We start from the raw sequence: 14,060 nt of genomic DNA, 5'->3' as shown, positions 1-14,060 counted from the left end.
AGGACGAGTAAAAGATGGCATTCGAACAGGTACATCAAAAACTGTTATAAATTAAAATAAAACTTTAGATTCAATGCAGAGTTTCCTACCCAAACTGTCCTGCCCTGAAAAACAAGTTTGGATGCAATTTTAATGAGATATAATTTCAGCAAGACGAATCTGCAGCTTATATTGATGTAAATGTTTGGCGTGATTTAGATCAAACATTCCCCGGACGATGGATTGGTAGATTAGGTAGTATTGAATGGCCTTCTCGTTCACCCAATTTAAATCCTCTTTAAGATTATTTTTATTGGGGACGCTTGAAAACTAAAATTTATTAAACAAAACCAGCAAGTGTTACAGAGTTAAGGCAACAAATTATCGATGAATCCATATTCATTTCTAGAGAAACATGGAGAAATGTAATAGACGCATTTGCAAGCCGACCCCGCTTAGGCAAAGAGAATGATAATGACTAAAAATGATGATTAAAAAAACTCTTTTATTAACCTAATATCACAATTTCAATACATGCGGACAAAAAGAACTCTTCGGTTGTTTTAGGTAGTTTGAAATCATGGCGGTTCTGCAGCAAAAAATGATGCTGGAAGTACGGGTCTAAAGATTATTGTCGAGAAAACCAAGTATTTTGAACATTGTCGTGATACAAGACATGTACAAGAACCATACAGAAATATCACACTGGATGATCATACGAAGTTTGTCTTTTTAGGAAGATGAATTGCTAAATGAAGACATTACTGAACTTTTTGAAGTTGAAGATGTTTGAGCTAACCTTTTTTAATCTTTTAGTGTTATGGTAAAACCTGAGAAGAATCATTAAACATGTATTATTTTTTTATTCGTTATTAAATCTTTCTTTACATAATTTAATTTATTCCTGTCACCACAAATTGTATAATCAAAAGAGATATTAAAACATCATTGGGATTTCTTTGACAATTAATTAAATATTGGTGTGGTCCGAAATAAATTTTACATTTATTTTACAGATAAGTAACCGCAACATAATTTGACGTGAAAAGACGGGTACATTTTATTTTATAAATAAATGTCTATCCTCCAGATAACTATCTGTCAGATAGGACAATATTTATCTGGAGGTGAAAAGACCGGCCCCTTTAAGCAAGAAGTTTATTATTTTAAAAATTTAATTTTTAATTCTTTTGAAAATTTTGTTGATCCTAAAAAATTACTGAAAATTTGGCGATCGGTAAAAAATATAATATGGTGATCCCAGTATACTAAATTCGGAAGTCAAAAAGGCAATACAACAAGCCAAAAACAATAAAGCACTTGGACCAGATCAAATCCCTGCTGAGCTACTTAAACTTTTGGATGAGGAAAGCATTGCCTGCTTCACCACTTTCTTCAGCAAAATTTACAACGAAGGAAAAATACCAGATGATTGGTTAGAGTCACTGTTTATAACATTACCAAAGAAAAGCAGGCCCACCAAATGCAGCGATTTTAGACTAATCAGTTTGATGAGTCACACACTGAAGATACTCTTACGAATTATACAAAACCGAGTATTCCTTCTATGCGAAAGTAGGATGGGTAATAAGCAATTTGGATTTAGAAACGGTCTAGGAACTAGAGAGGCACTATTCTGTATGCGCGTTCTATTACAAAAAAGTTGTGAATACCGAAAGAATGTTTATGTTTGTTTCATCGACTTCGAGAAGGCGTTCGACAGAGTACAACACGATACACTTTTCGATTACCTACGGGCAGCAGGACTTGACCACTATGATATAAGACTGCTGAAATACTTATATTACAATCAAGTAGCCTCTATCCAAATTGAAGACAGTCCGACTGAAAAAATATCCATCAAACGTGGAGTACGGCAGGGTTGTGTTTTGTCACCCACTTTTTTTAATCTGTACTCTGAAGAAATCTTTAGGGAGGCTTTGGATGACATACAAGAGGGAGTAAGACTAGGTGGAGAAGTAATCAACAATATTAGATACGCTGACGATACAGCCATTCTTGCAGAAAATTTACAAGATCTCCAAACATTACTAAATCTAGTCAGTGAAGCAAGTTATCGGAGAGGCCTAAAAATCAACATTTCAAAGACAAAGTGGATGGCAGCTGGAAAGATCAATATAGATCAAGGTCTGATTTCTCTTAATGGAGAGGAGATCGAAAGGGTAAATCATTTCAAATACCTTGGCATGTGGTTAAATGTAAATTGTGACTCTGATGAAGAGATAATAACCAGGATCGAAATATCACGTAAGGCTTTTATGACCTGGAAACCAGTTTTATGCAACAGAAACCTGTCGATGAATATTCGTAAGAAGATCCTGAAATGTTATGTGTGGTCCATCATATTGTATGGTTGTGAGACATGGACGTTAAAAACCACAATGCTAAACAAGTTAGAAGCATTCGAATTGTGGTGCTATAGACGAATCCTAAAGATATCGTGGGTTTCGCACACTTCCAATGAAGATGTTCTTCATATGATCAATTCAGAACGTCTGCTCATAAACACCATAAAGAGGTGAAAAACAGAATACTTCTGCCATATAATTAGAGGACCTAAATACCATCTACTTCGCCTTATAATACAAGGAAAAGTGGAAGGAAAGAGATGGATCGGTCGAAAGAAACTATCATGGCTGCGTAATATTAGACAATGGTGTGGTTCCACAAAGAAGAAAAAATATAATACAAAACTCGAGCTTTCCCAACAAATAAATTGCCAAACTAGAATTATGCTGGTTTTATACGTAGGTCAAGTATTTTATATTGAAAAGCACTATATAAATTTTCTGTACTGATGGCACATAAGGTGTCAATAAAACTAAACACAGACGATCATTTGCTTCGATATGCTCACTGGTTTATTGCATCAATAATTGTAATATGACCTCTATCATATGCTGCGTCGTTTTTATCTACTCCATTGTATATAATTGATGTATGTTTGTATGTGTGTAGAGGTTTGGCTTCGAACTATGTTCATTAGCCACAAAATCTTATTAATGAAATATTACTGACTTAAAGTTAAATATATTGTAATATACCTATTTTTAGATAGTAGGTATGTACTTGTGCATTATCAATTGTATTTTAGTGACTACCTCAAAATTTTTTAAGCTATTTATACTAAATACTTTTTGCTTTCCTGAAAAAAATTGTATATAATTAAGTAATCGTCGAAATTTTTAGTTCCTGGAGTTCAATTTTAGTTTCATTTCAATTATACCTTTGTTTATCTTATGATTTTTTTAATAATTCTTGATCCTTTGACCCTAATATGCCCCTAAATTGTGATATCTAAAAATGCTGGGGTGTGCTCACATACACTGTCACTCCATTACACTAATTGCACGGCTATTTAACTTTGGAAACATTTCGATTAGTTTCTAAAATTAAACCGAACTCGGTCATATTCGCACCTTATTGTTTAGCTGTGGATACGAACCCTTTATTGGGACGAAACAATCGTTCGGTAAATAACAGAGCCTACGTTTCACAATAGCCTTATCGATGACGCGATGACGCTTATGTCATGTACTTATGATAGTGGAAATGATTGATAGTCGAATAATGCAACCGGTGTTTGTGTTCGATTATTTAATAATTTTCTGAAGTTTGAATTTCACTTTTTCGTAATGTGACTGTGATAACAAATACTGACTTTCACGTATTTCATTTGGTCGATTTAGAATTTGAAACCAGCAGAATTAAACGTTTGAAATGTTACCTACTTTTTATGTATTTGAATCGGTATGTAAGAAAGGAGAATAACAAACATTTTTTAAGAATTATTAGTCAAAAGAGGTATTGATCCAAAATCATTTTGGAAGTACATCAATGATAAGCGATCTAGTCATAATCTACCTAATTCCTTATTGTATCAAGTAAAATCTGCAACAAATGGTCGAGACATAGCTAATTTATTTACGAACGTTTTACAAACTGTGTATTCACCAAATAGCAACAACCTTTACGTACCTATCCATCCATTAAATAGCAACTTTCGTACAAATATTTGTCCTTCCATTTACCATGACTGATACTTTAATGGCATAAATGAGCTGCCCAATGAGCTTACTGCTGGTCCAGATGGAGTGCCTAATTTTTTAATAAAAAAAGTGTGTCTGTACTCTTGTAATGCCATTTGTTATATTGTTTATTTTACGTTTTAAATGAGAGTTAAGAGACAGCATCAATACTCGATCAGAGTAGGGAACAAAGTTACAAATAGCTTTTTGAGAATTCTTATCAAGTATAATGCCAACTCCCTGTCTGTGATTGGAGTTGTTGTTACCAGAATAATACATTGTTCCAATTCTGGTGTTACATTTTCCTGATTGTACATCGCTAGGTCCCAGTATGTTAATCTTCATACTGCACATTTCTGAGACAGTGTTATCTAGTTTGCCAGATTGTTATAAACTTCTTACGTTCCATATTCCAATTTTAAAGACTATAGAGTTATTTTTACAGAATTAATGCTGAATGAACTTCATGAAAAATCACTGCAAAAAGGCCTAAAAATTAACTTCAACAAAACAAAAGTAATGACAAACACGGAAGACCAAGAGGCAATAAAAATACAAACAGAAAAAATAGAACAGGTAAATGAGTATATATATCTAGGACAAGCAATCAGAGCTAACAGAGAAAATCAAACAGCCGAAATATCGAGACGAGTAAGAATGGTATGGGCAGGGTTCGGCAAACTTTCTTACGTTCTAAAAAATCAAACAATCCCTCTATACTTACGAAGCAAGGTATATAACTCCTGTATAATACCGGTGCTCACCTACGGAGCACAGACATGGACATTTATACAGGCCAATTTGGATAGGATAAGGAAGGCACAAAGAGCGATGGAGAGATAAATGTTGGGTATATCACTTAATGATAGAAAACGTAACCAGTGGATCAGAACCAGAACAAAGACAGTAGACGCGATAGAACAAGCCGCAAAACTGAAATGGAAATGGGCTGGACACAATGAACGTCTCCAAGACGGACGATGGAACAATGCCATCGGAAAGTGGCGTCCATACAATGCAAAGAGATCAAGAGGCAGACCACAGATGAGGTGGAAAGATGACATCAGGAAACATGGAGGTCCCACATGGCAGAGAACAGCTCAAGATAGGGAAAGATGGAGAAAACTGGGGAGACCTACATCCAACAATGGAAGGATAGAGAATAGGTTAAAAAAAAAAGAGTTATTTTTATTTGTTTTACAGGGATTTACCTTGATGACGACCTGAGAGGCCCTGTCCTCTAAATCTGATTGCCCTCCCTTGTCGGATTTTAGATTCCGAGCTCCATGATCATTAAGTAAATTATCGACTAGTGGGTCCGTGATGATTTTCACTAAGGATATCCATGCGGATCGTCAATGTGGTAGTCATCTCGTAGCTTTAACGGAGTTATAGAGATTTGAATACCGCGCGGTCTTCAGCTGCCCACACTTCAGCTTTATAGTATTGTTTCGTGATTGAACGGAGGGATTTTCAATCGGTCGATCCGTTGTTGCTTTATACGAAAAAAATGTTTTAAAAACGATGAGAATCGGAAAAATGCGTAAAAAAATATTAGACGAAAATTAATTCAATCACGAAACAATATCGTAAATATGAACTGTGCAAAGTTTTAGCAAAATCGATTAATTCTTTCTCGAGAAATCTTGCCTACCGCACGGAGAAACAAAGTTTCGAGAAAAACTTGTTTGAAGTTTCTAAGCTCAGCGCACGTATCGACCGCGCGGTATTCAAATCTCTATATCTCCGGTAATATTGCTTGAATTTACTTCAAATTTGGTGTGAATACTCTTGAAGTACTGCACTTTCATATGAAATTAAAAAAAACATCTTTTTTTTTAATAAAAGACCTATGTAACCGCTTAAGCAAAGAAAGAAAAGACCATAATTAAAATTTTGAGTAGATAGTATAAAAGAAAAGATGACTATTGAAATCAAACTCATACGCTCTTCTATTTTGCAGGAATTGATTAATAAATAAACTTGTCAATTATGTTCGAAGGTCTTTGAAGGCTAATGTCGCATACTATCGGAATTTTTATCGCTTTTCATCCTCAAAATTGACATTTGAATGCACCTTACTCATATAACTATTAAATATTCCTTTCTCGTCATCAAAAATAAATAACCAGTTAAAATGGTAATTTTGCCAAATTCCATATTTTATAAAAATCATTATTTACACAAAATTGAAAATACAACCTTTACCGATAGTAGGTCACCCACAAAATGTGTCTGTTTTAATGTTAAATAATTCCACATGTGTTCATGTCATTAAATATTTTAAAATATTCATGTAAAAGTGAATACGTAGTAAGTAGATTGTAAAAACGACGGAAGAGCTATAATATTAGCAATTAGATATCAATACGAGTAGTCTAGGCGGGATCTGTTTTGGATTGGACATTTTCCATAGGAAGCTATTTTTTTGCCGAAATCCCTTCAGGATGTGCCCAATATCGATAATCACGATATGCGCCAGTCGCAAACCCTATGCTAAATTTTTTATTTAACAAAATCTGAAAACAATTGAAAATTTCTCATTTTTTTGCTCCTATTTTCATTTATAATTCGGAAAATATTGATCCTAGAGAAAAAATTATAAGAAGTTAAAAGTTTCGTTATTCAATTTTACACAATATTTCGTTAGCTAGAAATTGAAAATTTATTGTTTATTGTTGAAAAAATAGCAATAATTGGAAAAAAAAGTACAAAAAATGAAGTTAATCATAGAGTCTAGAGTTATTACTAACGTTTTGGGAGAGACAAGTGAAAACAAATATTTATTTACCAATGATGTTTTATTGTTTTTCAATATCTTCCATTGGAAATGTAAAATTTGATCTTGTCAAATTATGCATTATACAATACTATACTCGATTTGGAACGATTATAACGGTCTTTATACCGGACTGTTCAAAGTAGAAAATTGTAACTATAGTAAAAGCCACAGTTAGAATGCAGTGCAGGTAAGATAGGCAATGTATTTTTACGGGACAACGGCCGACCACGTTGCCGGTTTGCCCCGATCGGCGCATCGGGACCGGATTTAAGAATCGTAACACTGGAATATACGCGCACACAACAATTGCCTACGGTCGTATAAAATACTATCATTATTCTCTCAACTAAAGCATGATTTAATCATCGATGTATAAATAAGAGACTTACATTGTCGAACTAAACAATAACAAGAAAAATACTATAAAAAAAGTAAAATATATCAAAAACTCATTGTCGATAGCTCTATTTATCAATTTTCAATAGCTTCCATTGTAAACACATTCTTTGGAAAATGAAGATCCTTATACAAGTCATTAGGAGTTGTAATCCCCATTGTCCACACAAAGTAAACATGTCCCTTTGTCGATTTGGGTACTGGCCATTAGACCAAAAACTTGTTGGCAAAAACTATGAAAACTCAGTTCTATTTCACTTTCGCAAGCGGATGATAGTACCTACCGTGAATTTCAAACAGAGTATCACTCTTAGCGTGCAAGCAAAACGTGTGGTGTTGAATGTATTGAACTATCATCTGAACTTGAAAAATGGTGACAGATTGACTATTACAGCACAATGAACAGAGTGAAGGATGATGAGGACCTACCGCTTTTTCAAAAACCACAGTTCGTAGGCTACTAAATGACATGAGTTTTGAATATGGTAAGAGGTCAACATTCGATAATGATGAAAAGAAAAGATATCATATCCTGGAGAGACAAGTACCTCAGACAAATAAAATCATTGAGGAAGAAGGATAATGTAAACCTTGTTTATACCGATGAGTCTTGGACTAACGTCGATGCTTCAGTCAAAAAAGAATGAAGGGACACGACGATCAAGAATCCACGAGATGCCTTCATAAAAGGGCTCTCTACTGGACTAAAAAATCCAACCTAAAGAGGTACTCGCTTTGTTCTTCTTCATGCTGGAAGCGAAACTGTTTTTGTGGCATGGGCCGCATTAACTTTCTTGGCCAAGAAGGGAACCGCTGATTACTGGGGGATCTATATGAAGTATGGTTTGAGAAGACGTTAATTCCAAACTTACCAAAAGACAAAAAAAACGTCGTTTTGGATAACGCGTCATACCACTCCCGCAAATTTGATTTCCCGAAAAAATTGTGGAACAAAAGGCAAATCAAGGATTGGCTAATCGAAAATAACATTTTCTTCAAGGAAAATTACCTAAAAAGTGAATTAGAGACGAGTACGACAAGTACAAAATTATAATAATTGTGGAATAATATGGCGTCGAGGTTTTGAGACTACTGCCTTACTATTGAGAGCTGAACCCGATTGAGATAGTGTGGAGTCAAGTGAAAAGGTATGTGGCTTCAAACAACGTCGACGTTAAAGAAAAAACGGTAGAACGGTTTTCACATCTTCTTTTCACGCCTTTTTATTTATAATAAATCATTGGATCTTGTTCTTCGGGGCCAACTAGCGACAGATTTATCTTCAAATAACCTTCAATTGGGTGGAATATCAGTAGGAGGTCAAAAATCAGTAACTTGAGATATACTGATGACACTTTAATAATCGCGGAAAATCAATAAGAAATGGAAGACATAAAAAGCAAAACATATGGACTAAAACTAAATAGGAGTAAGACAAAGATCATGATAGTAGACAAAGCTCGGAATAATCTTAAACACATTAAAGAAATTGGGGGGTTTGAAGTAATAAATAGTTTCATATACCTGGGGTCCCTAATAACAAATGACGGAGGGTGTGACAGAGAGATATGTAGAAGGTTGACTATTGCTAGAACAGCTATGATGAAATTGGTAACAATTTGGAAAAATTCTAGTATAACAATACACACAAAACTTAGGCTGGTAAGGGCACTCATTTTTCCCATAGCCACATATGCATCCGAAACGTGGACCTCAAAGAAAGCGGATAAAAATAAACTAGATGCTTTTGCATCTAGTTTATTTTTAGATGCTAGAAATGTGGGTATACCGCTGCATGTTAAGAATATCCTGGATTGATCATCACACGAATGTATCGATAGTAGAACAACTTAAAGTAAAGGATAGATTGCTTAAACAAATACAACAGAGATATTTGCAGTATTTTGGACACATTACTAGAAGAACAGGCACAACAGAAAAACTAATAGTCGAGGGTAGAGTTGAAGGAAAGAGACCTAGGGAAAGATCTCCAAGCCGTTGGGTAGATCAAACAAAAATATTGATTAACCAAGGGTTACATGAAGCCAAACAACTAGCCCAGGACAGGGAAGGATGGAAGGAAATTGTGAAAAAACCGTAAGGGCCTGATGATGGTTTTTGACTTTAAAATAACAAATATTTTTGAAAACATTGGTATAAGGATTGGATAATTACAGGGCTTTTTTCTATTGTACTGTAGAAATGCGATTCTAGTTATATAGCTCTGGCATGAAAAAAGACTTATTGGTAAATAAAATGCAATGCAATTCATTCATATCCCAATTAAAAAGAATCCTCATAAATTCTAAGCACTGTCGATAATGATCTGCAGTCAAAAGAGTGCCATTATCAGGTAGATTGAACATAAAATTTGCTTTCCTCAATCGATTTAGCTGAGAGCTTCAGTTGCTTCTTCTCTTGCCAATAGTTTTGTTTTTTACACTTTTGACTTCTTTACACTTATACCAAAATCATTATTTACAGAAAACCTAACAACTATCAACAAACCGTCAAAAGACAAATAGATTACGAGCATATGGAAATAACTGAAATTAAGATACCCACAAAAAATTGACAAAAAACTTGAGTCATATGATGAAATCTGCAAATTATAGGTGAAAAAATATTGTAAACATAGATTTTCTGGATAATTTTGCAGTCAAGTGTAGTTTCCTGCTACCAAAAATAAGGCAGCAGACACACGAAATTTGCTCTATGTAAGAACTTGGAGAAGATTGCAGATTGAAGGTCGGCAAGGTTGGAGGTGTAGTTTGGAGAAGGCCAAGGCTTGATTGGGGCTGTACCACCATTGGAAAGAGAAAGAGAGTAGATTCCTGCTAGCTATACAGACTTATTCCAACGATAGTTGTGTCCAAAATAATTTTATGAGAGTCTAAAACACAATTGCCATAATCTTTCCTCCTGGATTTTGTCTTGTTTGGACAAAACATCCTCCTCCTTTGGACTTATCCTGAGAAATGGAAGTAGATAGTGCTCCTCCCAGATTTTATCAGCAGTTATAAAAACAGCACAAATGTCATTTGAATTTTGACCAATGCATGTCAAGAAGCAACAAAAATTTTTATTTGCAATACAAAAACTGTTTATGAATTATAAATAATGTTGCTACCATCATCACTGCATTGTAAGATGTAACATGCTATTTTAGTTAAAGGAATCCTTGCCAGTCTGCTGTTTTCTACTGTTATATTTATGGTTTTTATAATTAAGCACTTTCTTCATAAAATGAATGTGATGAGCTAATATTTCCAAAAAAGAAGAATTTATCCATTTATCCATATAGATGCATATCGTTTTCTTATTACAGGCAACACTAAAAGATGCTGTACTTGTCTGGGACTGCCAGTTTCAGCTGTTAGATTCCGCACAGGACAGGCTGGGCAGAGAAGTTATTATCTCCAACAAAGTGCCTAATAAGGAATGTCCTATGAATATAAATGAGAAGAGGACAGGTAAGTATGAATATGGTATAACAAAATAAATATCTACAGATCAACTGAGACCATGAAATTGTCTTGTTGATTGAATAAGACACCATCCTCAATCAGCAAATCACGAGATAACTGCAGCACAAATGACTGAGCATATGGTGAAAATTGTTCTGAGATTACTGTGCTCCACCTCATCACATGGGGAAAAGTATTGTCTAACTAAGTAACACCACAGAAAACTGGTGAATTCTCTAGGATTATAGCTTTGGTATGTAGGAATAAAAATGGATATACATGTTTTGATTGATTCAAAACTATCCTTTTCAAGTCACATTAATAAAATTATATCTAGGATCATTAGGGCAGATATACAGAGAAATTTTCAATTTTTATTTTCAATAAACTGTGCTGTTCCCTGACAACAAATTCTAAAATGATGCTCTTGTCAATACATCCCAGAAACTGTTTTAGAAACATTCCTACAAATCTTTATATGATCAAAAAATGAAATATATTTGAAATATACAGATTAGAAAGCTAAATAAAGCATATTTTCAAAAAAAATTTATTTCTTTGCTTTCTTTAGATACTCCCGTTGGATTTTTTTTGTTATATAATGAATAAAATAATGAATAAAATAATATTTAAAAAAATTCATGTTCATATCTAATACTTAAAGAAGCTGAGAAAAAAGTTTTTTTTTAAATATGCATTTTTTTGCCTTCTCATCTGTACCTTAAATAAAAATTAACCACTGGACAAATAGAAATCTTAGAACCAATGGTATCAATTTGTGAAACATTGTAACTCAGTAAAGAAAACAGTTTTTCACATAAAATATGAGTAAAACTTAAAACCAGGCATGAGATTTCTAGAAAAAGTAAAGAAATATTTGTACAATTCCTTCTTCTAAGGTTTTCTGAAGGACACTTGGACATGTGGCTTTTCTGTACCGTAATACATTCTAATAAAGAGCTGAAGTGTGTGAAACATGTAACATCTTGTATTATAAATGATCCTGTGAGTATGATCAAAGGGAGACCAAAAAATTTGCCAGAAGACACCCTGAATTCATTTGCACATTGCATTTGCATTTAAACCTATCTGCCAATTCAGTCTCACATGAAATGACTGTACATAATTTCAAATTATACACACACAAAGTACCTACACACTTTAAATAATGTAGATTTTAGATTCAGACAGCAAAAACAGAAGTGGTGTCCAGCTAGATCCATGGTGTTCTCTACAATAGTAAACTTTGCAGCCATGAAATTGGCTTGTTATTAAAAAACAACACTGCAAACTTGGCCATAAGAACTTTAAAATTACATCTGTCAAAAGCATTTAAAAAATCAGTTTGACATCTACATGTGTATCATTCCTCAATGGTTTAAGAAGTATATAATGAATGGTTAAAGCTTTTTGTTGAAACACACTGTATGCAATAAAGCAAGGAGTAAATAATACAGTTTCCAAAAAAGAAATCACGGTAGATATTTACCTCAATAGCTTTTTTAATAGAGTCTATTTGATCCCGCGTGATTCTGACATGTAGGTGAGTACCTGTTTTGGAACTACCTGCCTACTTTTTCACAAAACCTGTACAATAAAAAAGCCAAATGCCTTACTTTAAAACCCACTTTCAATGCGATTTGGCATTGCCATTGTATAGTACACCCTTACCAGACACGTACTAATAAAATTAACGTTACTTAATGACTTAAAATGAAATTATCTTTTATTTACCTAGTTTTTCGCCTGATCACTGTATCCACACTTGCTGTTCTAATAGTACCGTCTTCACTCGCTCGAAATTAGAATAAACTAGTTCAACTTAACAGAATTTTATTGCTTCAATATTTATTTTGTTTTCAGAAATAAAAAAAGTCTAAAAGCCCGAAGGTACGAAATTCCTGACAACGACACAACCAACTCGAACCTTGAGATGCGTTTGATTTAGATACTCCGGAGTCCGGGTGGATCCATTATCAGAGTCGTTCGCAATCATAAGTTTACATACCATAACACAACCGGCCGACTAAGTCGTCGACGGTTCTCCTATAAAAAGTAAGCGAAGAATTGTTGCAACTACTGGAATAAACTGGAAAAATAATCAGATGTGTGTATGTGGATGGGGATTAACTAGACTGACAGTTCGAAGTATCTCTAAAAAGTTGTACAATTTCTTAGTAGACAATTGTTTGTCACTGGATAATCAATAATGCTCAGGGATACTGTAGCTGAAGATTCACACATAGGCGTCCCTTGGACGGATTTTGTGTAGTGTGATAATAAAATTTTATTGGAACAATGAATCAAAGGTTAAATCAATTCAAACAATATTGATAATAACTGTGCTTCCTTTATTAGACAGTAGTAGTTATTTAAAGGTTCAATAAGGGGCTTCATTAAAAGTTACACCTATTCAAATTAATAAATCGTAAACGTTTTTAGAAATACATGCTAAATACGGAAACAATAAAAATTTTCATAAACTTGTTACATACATTATATTATATGAAAGATTCGCTAGCTATATAAAAAGTACAAAAGTACGAAGTATTTGTGCTTCCAGAAAACGAAACATTGAATAATTTGAATAGAATTTAAACATTACACTGAATTTCACGTTTTATATCTGATGTTTTTCCGAAATATCTTCATAATCCTATATTTCCTAATGTATAAATAAAAAAGTGCTTGTCTCATTACAAAATATTAATGTACTTCGGTATTTGTTTTTTCATTTCAAATTTTTCTTTTCTCACTTGGTTCTAAAATAATACGTCAAGGTTTTAAGGAGTTGCACATTGATATCTTTAATATGAGATCACATTTCACAATATCACATTTCACAGTCTATCGAAGTAAATTTGAGCAATATAGTACCTACTCTATTTTTGAATAAATCTTAAAACCCTAAGAAGCTACAATTTCTACATATGTCGCTATTATTTATTTCAAAATGTTTTATAATGTATTAACTATTATAATATAGAATTTTCATATATTAATTTTTTCTGTAGTCCGCCACTGTTTGAAGAACTGACTACTTATCTCAGTGACCTAGAATTTGGATCTTCGACTCAAACAGAGTTTTGAACGTTTTGAAAATTGTATTTTGAGTTTTGCATTAAAGATATTTTTATAACAGGTACTGTAATAAACCTCTGTTTTTTCTTTTTGAACAAATTTTGACATTTTAAATTGTAAATTCTTGTTTATGTATAAATTGACAGGGACCTTTAATTTTCTCGAGAATCCATAGGCGTTTTGTAATATTAATTTAAAGAGTTGAATGTATAGTAAGATTTATATTTTTATGAAATATCGAATGGTAAGTTAAAAAATAATAATGTCACAAATTATACCAAATGGTGCAAAAATTCATACATCACT

The 14,060-nt window shown here is 33.4% G+C and overlaps 1 protein-coding gene across 2 annotated transcripts in view; it reads right to left on the bottom strand.

Annotated features, from left to right (window-relative positions):
• Positions 1–12,733, bottom strand: part of Synd (protein kinase C and casein kinase substrate in neurons protein Synd) — a 77,465-nt gene extending 64,732 nt beyond the window's left edge. Inside the window, exon 1 of one of the 2 annotated variants that reach the window (XM_072536195.1) lies at positions 12,408–12,733. The gene's annotated coding sequence lies outside the window, so the exon portion shown is untranslated. The remainder of the gene's footprint in view (positions 1–12,407) is intronic. The other variant, XM_072536191.1, reaches the window with a different exon arrangement.
• Between the last annotated feature and the right edge of the window lie 1,327 nt (positions 12,734–14,060).

Source organism: Diabrotica undecimpunctata, chromosome 1 (genome assembly GCF_040954645.1).
Source record: "Diabrotica undecimpunctata isolate CICGRU chromosome 1, icDiaUnde3, whole genome shotgun sequence".
Lineage (NCBI taxonomy): Eukaryota > Metazoa > Arthropoda > Insecta > Coleoptera > Chrysomelidae > Diabrotica > Diabrotica undecimpunctata.
Note: the sequence above shows the minus strand (reverse complement) of the source record. Positions and strands in the feature narration are given on the sequence as shown.